The sequence below is a fragment of the Haliotis rubra genome, unplaced genomic scaffold (genome assembly GCF_003918875.1).
Source record: "Haliotis rubra isolate DU_JTF1 unplaced genomic scaffold, ASM391887v1 Scf109, whole genome shotgun sequence".
Lineage (NCBI taxonomy): Eukaryota > Metazoa > Mollusca > Gastropoda > Lepetellida > Haliotidae > Haliotis > Haliotis rubra.
Window position 1 is genome coordinate 119,242 of NW_025764992.1, and position 11,851 is coordinate 131,092.

Sequence of the window (11,851 nt, forward strand, 5' to 3'; positions counted from 1 at the left end):
GTTAAACATGGTGAGAGTAATAAGTCACGGCGAAAGGAGGCACATGGTCTTCAAAGGAAGTCGCACATATGGTCTTGTCGAGAGAAGTTAATGGTTTTCTTCAGAAAAGGTTTTATTGTCTTCTGGCAAATGGAGCATCTAGATCCATATTTGTCTTCTTGGGCGTAATATTAGTGAGAAGTCTACGTGGGAAAATGGTACGTGGCCTTCTTGGGAAGTGATCTGTTGTCTAGGCGGGAAAATGGTACATCGTCTTCTTGGGAAGTGATGCTTGATCAAGGTGGGAAAATGGTACATCGTCTTCTAGGAAAGTGATCTTGATCAAGGTGGGAAAATGGTACATGTCTTCTAGGGAAGTGATGCTTGATCAAGATGGGAAAATGGTACATCGTCTTCTAGGGAAGTGAAGCTTGATCAAGGTGGGAAAATGGTACATCGTCTTCTAGGGAAGTGATGCTTGATCAAGGTGGGAAAATGGTACATCGTCTTCTAGGGAAGTGATCTGTTGTCAAGGTGGGAAAATGGTACATCGTCTTCTAGGGAAGTGATGCTTGATCAAGGTGGGAAAATGGTACATGGTTTTCTGGGGATGTGGTACATGGTCTAGGAGGTAATATGGCACATGGTCTTCTAGGGAAGTGAAGCTTGATCTAGAAGGGAAAATGGCACATGGTCAAGGAGGTAAGATGGTACATGGTCTTTTATGAGTATGGTACATGGTCTAGGAGGTAAAATGGTACATGATCTTCTGGGGATGTGGTGTGTGGTCTTGGAGGTAAAGTGGAACAAGGTCTTCTAGGAACTGGTACATGGTCTAGGTAGTAAAATGGTTCATGGTTTTCTAGGGAAGAGCTGGTTGATCTAGGTGGGGAATATGGTACAAGACTTCTAGGAGTTGTCGTCTAGGGATGTGATGCGTGGTCAAGAAGGTAAAATGGTACAAAAGTCACCTTGGGAGGTGATGCATGGTCTTGATGGGAAAATGATACACGGACCCTTTTGGGAAAAGATGCATTATATCTAAGGAAGTGGTTCGTGATTAGGGTAATAAATCGTACGTGGCCTTCTGGTAAATTGATACATATTCCAAGTGGAGAAATGGTACATAATTTTAGTACAAGGTACATAGTCTTAATGGGGAAATGGCTCATTATAATCTTAAAGGACGTCCTATACATGGTCTAGATAGGAAACTATTACATGTGATGCACGGGCTAATGTAGACTAACGCTTAGTCTCTGAATATATGTAATTTTGATAGTAACAAACAAACCCATTTAAATTGAAAAAGAGCCCCAGGGAGACCAGAGATTCTGAACCTGAAGTAATCTAGACTTGTTTATTTAGGGCTTTCAGGGACTGCAGACTTGGGCTGGGCCTGCAGTAATAGGGACTTGGCAGTAGGGAAAGTAACGTGGTTCAGGGACTGTGAGACAGACTTGGGCTAATGGTGCATGGGGGAAATGTACATGATCTTGTTTGAAAGTGGGAAAACATGTACATATAGGGATATTGTGCATGCTGCTTCTGGCTAGCATCCTCGATAATCTCCAGGGTATACGTTCCGATAAATCTCCACTATACCCTGGATGCATCTACGGCTCGAGCCGATGATTTTATTACCTCCCTTTGCTGGCTCCGCATTCTCACAGTAGCCAATCAGATAAGCCGCCGTTACAACCGAGCATGCCACTATCAACAAAGATAGCGGTCGCAGCCGCGAAAGTTTGTTCGCAGTGCGACTCAGATTTTGGGGAAAAACATACAGACAAATTGACAGGTGTTGCCAAGTTTAATCGGTTAGATAATTTAAAAAGCGAAAGTGAGTTGTGATTGGTACGGTCAACTTCCCAGCGTAGACACCTGATTGGATAACAAGCCAACCAAGGGAGCCTCAGATGCATCCAGGGTATAGTGGAGATTTATCGGAACGTATACCCTGGAGATTATCGAGGATGCTGGCTAGTTGGTGGTCAGGAAGTTATGGAAATGGTAGATTGACCTGGGTGCCGTTGCACAAAACAACCTTAGCGCTAAGACTACCTTAAGTCTATGTTAAAGTATGGGAGTTACGGTCACCTCAGTGCTAAGATCGCTTTGTACAACGGCACCCGGGTACATGGTCCCCATCGGAAATTGGCCTTCTTTGGAAATGGTACATCGTCTTGGCGAGAAGTGAAGTGCTCTTATGTAGTGATACATACTGTTGTGGGATTTTCAGGGAAGTGGCACCAAGAGCTTATGGAAAGTGGTATGTGGTATTTGATGAAAAATGTTCCCGTAGTTTTAGGGAAGAGGAAAATGACCCTGATGGAAAAATGTGCATGGACTTAATGAAGCGGTATAGGTATTTTTTCTATAATAGAATTGAGGCGGTACATCGCCTGCTTAGACGTACGTGGTACATGGTGGTTGGGGAATTCGGCCATGGGCTTGTGGGATGTGATATGTGGTCTGGTTGGGGGGTGGTAAATCGTATGTTGGTACACGGTCTGGTGGGAGATGGTACATCGCCTGGTGGGAGGTGGTACAAGGTCTGGTGAAAGATGGTACATCGCCTGGTGAGAGGTGGTACAAGGGCTGGTGGGAGATGGTACATTGCCTGGTAGAGGTAATACGATGTCTGGTGGGAGATGGTACATCGCCTGGTGAGAGGTGGTACGAGATCTGGTGGCAGATGGTACAACGCCTGGTGAGAGGTGGTACAAGGTTGGTGAAAGATGGTACATCGCCTTGTGAGAGGTGGTACAAGGTCTGGTGGGAGGTGGTACATCGCCTGGTGAGAGGTGGTACGAGGGCTCGTGAGAGATGGTAAATTATCTGGTAGTGAAGGAGTACATTGCCTGTTTTGGGTGGTACAAGGGCTGGTAGGACAGGGTGTATCGCCTGGTGAGAGGTGGTACAAGGTCTGGTAGGACAGGGTGCATCGACTGATGAGGAGGTGGTATATGGACTGGTTGTGAAGAGGTACATTGCCTGTTTTGGGGTGGTACGTGGTATGGGAGTGAGGAATCGTGTGGCACAATCACGCAATGATTGTTTCCTACACAACTCCTAATTCAAACAGAACCTTTTACGAACACTTCAAACACAACTCGTGTTTGTGCTGACTTGGTCATCTCGTTGGTTGCCGTTCGCGCCTTGTATACATATTATAAAGTTCAAAACTTATTTAAATGTGAATGTATATCAGTCCAAACTCGCGTGTACTAATTACACCAGCAAATATGAGCCAACTGACATTTCCAGGTGTATACGAACAGGAGGTGTAAGTAAGGCTATAACGCCCTGACTGTATGTAAATATTCCAGGATTACATTGTGGACACCATAGGATTTGATCCATGCACATAATCATTATGTGTGATAGGGCTCCAGATAAGGGCCGTATCGGCGTATGTACAGATACGGTAGGAAATAATTTAGAAACAGTAGCAGATACTCACCACAGCAGTGGTGTATGGTCTTAGAATCATTTACAGACGTATTTATCTGAAAAAGTATTGTTTTATTGTTTTTACCTGTTTACACAAGAGTAGCAATGTTGTGGTGCATATGTGAAACGAAACACAAGATCGCATACACCATTAAGTTTTAATTCAGTACTCTTAAAGTTTTTCCAGTACTCCTATATTTAAAATATAAGGAGTACGTACTCCTGATGTTGAAAATTATCTGGAGCCCTGGTGTGACCAGTCTGCCTGTGTGATCATATAGGCTACAGTATTTTTACTATACAAAACAGATTTACTGTCATATTTGTTTGTTTGTTTGTTGTTTATCACTGCACTCAGCACTATTACAGCTATATAAGGGCGGTCTGTAAATAATCGAGTCTGGACCAGAAAATCCAGAGATGAACATCATGAACATCGATCTACATGGAATACGATGACGTGTCAACCAAGTCAGCGTGTCACCACCTGATCCCGTTGTTGTTTTACAACAAGCATGGGCGGCTGAAGATCAATTCTAACCCGGATCTTCGCGTGTCCTGTCATACATAAGGAAGATATCAAACCATTGGGAGATGCTGCATTTTTCTCAGGATCTTTCAGCAGTAGAATGAGGCTTCGCATACTTTACATCACGATCGAAGAACCATTCCTGTTTGTTTAAGTTTTATACACCATTGAAACTGGGAATATACTTTTGTTTTGCTTTGATGCAAGCGACACAAATGAATGTTCACATAGCCTGTTTTACAGCGCATCAACAGGACTTTTTTGTTCGGTTGTTCTAAACTGCGTTTTCTTTCCGCCAAAACCAATGTTACTGAGACGAAGGAAGTATGTGTGTTCATATATCAGCTCATGTACCCCTATATAATTAATACTTTTCAATAAACTGTTTCACATAACTCTCCATAGACTAAAGCTTAGTCTCTGAATATATATAATTTTGATAGTAACAAACAAACCCATTTAATTGAAAAAGAGCCCCAGGGAGACCAGAGATTCTGAACCTGAGGAAATCTAGACTTGCTTTATTTAGGGTTTTAGCACTGCAGAGAGGACTTGGCAGTAGGGAAATTAATGTGGTTCAGGGACTGTGAGACAGACTAACCTCTCCAGTGTGAAGCCCATTTCTGGTGTCCCCCGCCGTGATATTGCTGTAATATTGCTAAAAGCGGCGTAAAACCATACTCAATCACTCACTCACACACTCATAACTCTCCAGGGAGTATTAATGATATTTCAGTTGTATTTTCCGTTTGTTAAACAGAATTTCCACATATTGTGAGAATATAATTATAATGTCTGCCTTAGAGAACAATGTAAAAGCATTTATTTCCCGCCTGTATTATTCAGGACGAGTATATTTCACGCCACGTCTCCCAGGATGTTGGAGGAGACAGACGCCGACGTCAGGTAGGGAGGTCAGCAGCCACAGGCTGACATTTGTATGTGGCTGATTTACCTGTACAGGTAAACCGACAACTACATTCTCCTAAATACGCCGTGACGCCCGTCTCATATCTCTGTCAGCGCATCCTTGTACAGAGCAGGACACGGTGAAAATGTCACTGGGGATCAAGGAATCAAATAATTTAGTGCATGGCCACGGCTGTCGGACTGACACATGAGTTGATTTAATGACAGCCCCGATGATCCCGTCTGATATATCTCCATTCTGTTATTCTTCCTTTCAGATGGGGCGGTGGGGTAGCCTAGCGCTTAAAGCGTTCGCTCGTCACGCCGAATACCCGGGTTCGATTCCCCACATAGTTACAATGTGTAAAACCCGTTTCTGGTGTCCCCCGCCGTGATGTTGCTGGATTACAAATGTATTGCTAAAAGCGGCGTACAACTCACTCACTCCTTTCAGAGTGGAGACGAACACTGCATAGTCGAGAATTGTCCATTGGGTACGCGAGCTCCTTATCTTTACTGCATGTGAGGGCAAATGGGTAGCCTTGTGGTTAAAGCAATCGTTCGTGACGACTTGGGTCAGGGTTCGATTCCCCACAGAGCTAACATGTGAGAAGGTTTTATCCGATTCTCCCCGTCGTGATGCCAGTGATGCAGTGTTGCTAAAAGCGGTGTAAAATCACATTAACTCGCTCACTCACTTGTAAAGCTGAATCAGGTAGCCTACCTATCTGACTACCACAAAGCCACAACTGGCTATAGTATTCACGTTCTGGTAAACCACTGATATGTCCCACATGCCTGTAACGTTAGTGATGTTTGTCTGATGTTTGTTTGTTTACTGTGAGAAAGACAGCTTGAAACCTGATATAAGGATATGGTATGTAATATATACAGCATTTTGCCTTTGATGTGATGATCCCAGACAGATGCTGATATGAATTTGGAGTTCTGGGGCAGCCGTGTGTAGGCTAAAATATGAGCATGATTTTCATCAGAATTAAAACATAAACCGATTGGTATCAGCTGAGAGGTTGTATCCCAAGGAAGACTTTAAACTTGTAAACCGAAATAGAACTTGAAAGAATATTTATCAGTAATTTTATGTTTCGCACATACTGTCTCGAACCTCATGAACCTTCTAGGAACTCTCTGGCGTAAACTCTCTCTCTCTCTCTCTCTCTCTCTCTCTCTCTCTCTCTCTGTCTCTCTCTCTCTCTCTCACTCACACACACACTGTGTGTGGTTCACACACACACACACACACACACACACACACACACACACACCACCCCCTTGAAAATGACTAAAGCCCATCTTGAAGTTAATGTTTTGCATTGTTGGCGCAAAGACACCCCCCCTCTCTTTGAAAATTCCTGGATCCGCTTCTGTACACGGATTGAACATGAAATTCTTCAATACATTGGGATTTATCGGCAGACACTGAAATATTAGGAAAACATTCTTCGTTTGATTTTACACCATTCCGAAAATTTCCTAATCGACAATGTGTTCTAATGCAAAATACTAGTAAATGACTAGCGAGGGAAATTCGCAGGTTACATTTGTACGGAAACCTGATTGGGAAACAATAGGATGACGTAACTGGAAGTATAAGTCTAACTTGGTATAATTCCACGAAAAACATTTTATTCCGTCCACAATTCGTGTTCTCTGTTTCGGTCAGCCTCCACACGTATCAGGGATGGTATAAAGGGTCTATTCTTGCATAGTTATTAACTAGAAGTTAGCACGTTCACAAATGAACATTCACCGCCGGTTTATACACCACGATCATCCCAACACCAGGCCCACGTGTTGACGGTTTGCTCGTTGCGACATATAAGAGACTCTATACTCGATAAGGGCGGACACGTCATGTCTTATCTCGGTATATATAGATATGGTTATGTATTACACCTGCTGACGCATCCACAACCACTGTGTATATAGGCTTATTATCACAACGGATACCGCGGCTACCGTATCACCAACTATCCTAAAACATGGTTTATCTTTTACGCTTAATATCCGACATTTATGCATAACGGCGAATCCCTATGTAGACTTCTAGTAGAGCCACATGTTTTCCCAGGGGTCTTTAATTGGCACTTTGGTAGCTGCGATAATCGTATCCTACCCTGCTCCTAGAATAACGTCTTGCCTCTGAAATGAACATATCATTGTAGAAAAAAGGCAATTCCTAAATCATCTCTATAAATTGTAATAAAATGAAGTCTAAAGACAGTCTTCACTTATTGAAACACATAAATAGTACTAGAATGTGTACTCTCACAAAAGTGTACCGATCAGGCACCTTTCTAAAAGACATTGCGTAATACTATCATCATCGTTTATAGGCAGCAGCACAGTAACTCATAAAAGATTCATTGGCGATTGTACCGATCCGTCGAATTTCTGCTTTCAAAGTACTAAAATGCATTCGACGGATGAGCACTGTGATCTTAACTACTAATTACTTATCAAAACATTGGATCATAACAAGAAAACGATGCAAGGGGTGTTGGATGGTTTGACTCTCTTTATTTTTGTACTTTTGTACTTATCTTTGCCTACTCATATGATACAATGAGAAATTGATGCATGAATATATGTTTGGACAATCTTTATTTTTGTACTTTTGTAAAAAATTGAAATTGATGCATTAACCCTTGTCTTATGGAGCGGGGTCCAAATGGACCCCAAGGCTATAAATATTGTGATAGAATCACTCAGATCATTGAACCTTTTTGGGGTCTTCTGTGACTTGTGTGCCTAGAGCACATTCTATAGTATGACCCGAAATTATTGAGGATGTTAGGAATATGTTTAATTGGATTTCTAGTATAAACAACCTTGACCAGCTATCAAGTGCTTGGTTTCATTCAAGAGAGACAACTCCGTTAATCCTTTTTCATTAGTTTGTGAAGAGTTATCCCCTTTGTTTACTTGCTAGCAGACGACATTTTCAGTGATCCTCAGTATGGATGATTTAGAGAAGAGGAAGTTGATTTTTGAGAATTATAACAAGGTCATCAGATCAGCCAAAGTGATTTAAAGTAGAACAGGCATCCCTTTGTCCACTGTTTATCGTGTTTTGAAAAATATTGCAAATGGATATGGCATTGAGCACCAGGGAGGCGCAGGTAGGCCCAGAAAATTGACTGTCGGTGACAGGAGGCGGCTTGGCATTCTTGTTTCTAAAAACAAACGAAGGAGTTTAGAAAACTTAAGGCTGGATATGATTGATAGAGGAACTGTGGCTGTCTGTAGGGAGACAATTAGAACTGAGCTCCATGCAATGGGTTGGCAGAAAAGTCGAGGAATTGCATCACCGATCATGAAACCTGAACAAAAGGAGCGAAGGTTGAACTGGTGCTTACAGCATAGAAATTTTAACTGGGACAACGTGATTTTGTTTCCTAATACACTGACATTCTGGACCAAACAAACTGAAAAACCTTTGTATCAGCGCCCAAAGTACAGTCCGAAATTTAACGTGTGGGGTGGCATATCTGTGTTAGGGGCAACGCCCCTCTGTGTATTTGAAGGGAATATGAACAGTGAGCGGTACACAGATATTTCTCGAGGGACATTTACTTCCATCTGCTCACGTGTTCTATGGAAATTTTGGATTTTCCAGCAGGACAACGACCCAAAACATCGTTCAAAGCATCCACAGGCCTGGTTTCGGACCCAAAATATGACATTATTAGATTGGCCAAGCTATATATAGCCCTGACCTAAATCCAATAGAAAATGTTTGGGGACTTATGAAAGAAAGTGTCAATGAGAAAAATCTGACAAATATTGCTGAAATGAAAGAAGAGGTGGTCCGATATTGGGACAGCATGGACTACGACTTTCTAACTTCTTTGATCAGTAGTATGCCCCGCCGCATTGAAGCCTGCATTGCTGCCCATGGTGACTTGACAAAATACTAACTGTTCACCTGTCTTTGAATCTGGAGTTATGTTCTGCTAATATTCACATTTAATACGTGAGTAATGAGTGAAAAAATATATAAAAATTTACAATCTTTAAATTCTCAATAATTTCTGGTTGTACTGTAATTTGAACTTATGCAACTGGAGCAACGGGTGGATCTGATGAAGATTATCAACCGGGGTATTCGCACGAAGTCGAATTTTTAATTTCGGCTATTCGCCGGAAGGCGAAAAGCGGTACTCTTTGATGATTGGTGTTGTTTTTACATTGTTGGCACAAGGGATTAGGGAAGGATTAACGCCTTACCCACCTGAACATGTTGGTGAACAGTTCTCATCTTGTCATGTTGGTGAACTGTTGTTGGTGAACAACTGAATTGCCATATTAATTATGCAATATATGATAAGTGGCAGCTAAGAATGCCGTGGAGGTCGTTTTCCCGGGTATAGAGTGGAAAGGTTGTTTTTTCCACTTTACCCAGTGCATATGGAGGAAGACGCAACAAGTTGGACTGCAGGTTGAGTACAGCAACAAGCCCGACGTCAACCACTTCCTCAGACTCTGTGCTGTATTGCCTCTGGTGCCATTGGCTTATGTAAGTAGTTTCATCTCGATATATCTTCTAGTAATAGCATTATAATAAACTGTATTATTCAAATTCTCATACGTATTGTAAATAATGACGTTTTATTACATTACAAGGTCGTTTTTCTTATACCATTGTTTTTATTTTAGGTTGAAGATGTATGGCTCCAAACCCTAGCTGATATGCCGCAAGACGACCGATGTCATCAATTGGCCGACGACCCGATGACATCATGGAACCATTACCTGACCCTCGGCCCAAGAACCAACAACAATTTGGAGGGTTGGCATGGGCGAGTTAAGAAACTTGTGCACTTGGTTCAGTACATGGCAGGGCAACGCCTCCAACCCCAAAACCAGGCTGGACTCCCAAGACCTCGCCGTCTTCGACTACGCTGTCAGAGCATCTTATGCTCTTAAACTTGCTTAAATATTGTGATTTGTACATTGTTAAATGAGTATATGGTTAGAATATTTGTCCATTTAGTATTTCCAATCTTTAAAGTTAATCTAGTCATCTGTATATATGTTTAATAAGTAAGAATATTTTGTCCATTTTTTAATCAATGTAACATAACATAATATATATCAAATATATCATAACATAAATATGGCGATCTGTGAGTGTGTGCTTGTATATGTATGTAGTTTAATTTGTACAATATGTGAACAAATGAAGATCTGTAACCTTGAATAAAATATCTTAACTAAATAGTAGTTTGGTTTTCAACTTGTTCGAATTATCCCTTCGCCCTCATCGAGGGAGCTTAAACAAACACTCAGTCCCCTATTGTTCGTGTTAATTGGGAAAGGACCACCATTCGCATGAAGGCGAAAACGAAATTCGCTCAATGTTTATACACGCCGAAAAACTTCGCCTTCGTGCGAATGAACCTATCAACCATCTGAAGGATCCTGAAAGCACGGAATCCAACTGTGACAATGAGACTGATGAACAAAGACAAGCTCCTGACAGGTATTACAGCCGTGATGGAGGACAGTGGTTCAAGGACCAAATGCCATTAGCTCGAACGCCTCAGAGAAATATTATTCGCCAGCTGAATGGAAAAGTCATCAATCGAAATCCAGTGGAAGCCTTCACTTTGTATGTCTGTCCTGAAATTGTTGATGATATTGTCAAATTTGACAAATAAGTTTGCTGAAACTAAGCTTGGCACACAGTGGACGCCAAACTATTTACGAAAACATGTAGTCTAATCCAATACAAGCCGGCCCCTTAATTAATGAACTTAGACTCTCCCAGTGTGTAACGGTTTAACCTCGCTGTGCCCGCTCCCTAAATGTTGTTTTGAGGATTTAACAAGGGATTAACGGTCGCCCACGAGTAGTTATAGTCTGTTCACAGTAGACATGAGTTGTGATCCAAGCTCTTCATGTCTATGTTATAACTGAATATAACCTATGAGTGAATATTCAAGATTAAATATTTAAGAAATATATTTGTACAAAAGTACAAATGATATAACATACAATGCTGCAAAGTTATTTTTGTTTTGTTTTATACATTCAATACATGTTTAGGCCAGACCAATTTTATTTCTTGTTTTACGGATTTTTGTCCTCAGAAAACCTAAAGGCAGGAGGGGAAAAAAAATCACCAGTCAAAGTAATATTCCTTCTAAATACCCAAATTATGTTACTTTTGACAAATTTTGAAATGTATATAGGAAAAAAAAACAATCTAAAAACAAAATTTCTTGTATGTTTACATTTTTGGCCAATAAAAACATTAGGATTTATTTTTTAGCGGGAAAAAATATATATATATTTTCTTATTCTTGAAAAAATACGACAGGCTGATCCGAAAAACAAGAAATAAAATTGGTCTGGCCTTAAGAAATTTAGCAAGATTTAACAATCAACTTGGCCTTTTTCTCTAAAAAATGGACAACGACATATTAAAACATTGGAAAGCATATCTTTGGCGTTGCATTCTATCAATCGTAGCCAATACGTAATACAATTAATATGACAGGAAACATAAAGTGGATAGCTTCCACATTCCCCGTATGATACAGAATTCGACGATTTAGAACTACTATTCTAATGTGAGATTTGTTGCCAACTCTCAAGGTGGACAGAACTTAGTTTATAATGGACACATATTTCGTATCAAGGCCAGGAAGAATACAAGAATCTATTGGCAAGATTCAGGATTTCCATGGTTCCCTGTAAGAGAAGGACAATCTACAGAAAGACTTTGTTTGCATATGTTGATGTTGCGTGTAATTTTGTAGGTCTGTGAATTTTTGAATTTTTTGAACTTATAAGTATTTTCAGAACAGACTTTAACTAATCCCTCTATTGCCTGCCTGTTAACCATGGTTGCTTGCACTAGTAACCTAAACAAAAGCAGCGGGCACAGTGAGGTGTCCCCTGTGTAACACGGTCTGAAATTCGACCGAATAGCACAGAACCACTCAAGCA

The 11,851-nt window shown here is 41.0% G+C and overlaps 1 long non-coding RNA gene across 1 annotated transcript; it reads right to left on the minus strand.

Moving 5' to 3' along the window:
* Positions 1–734: 734 nt before the first annotated feature.
* LOC124282427 lies at positions 735–7,774 on the minus strand. Its single transcript, XR_006900153.1, has 3 exons — positions 7,655–7,774; positions 5,442–5,443; positions 735–745 (listed from the first exon to the last, which is right to left on the minus strand). It is a non-coding gene; the product is annotated as an uncharacterized LOC124282427 (long non-coding RNA).
* Between the last annotated feature and the right edge of the window lie 4,077 nt (positions 7,775–11,851).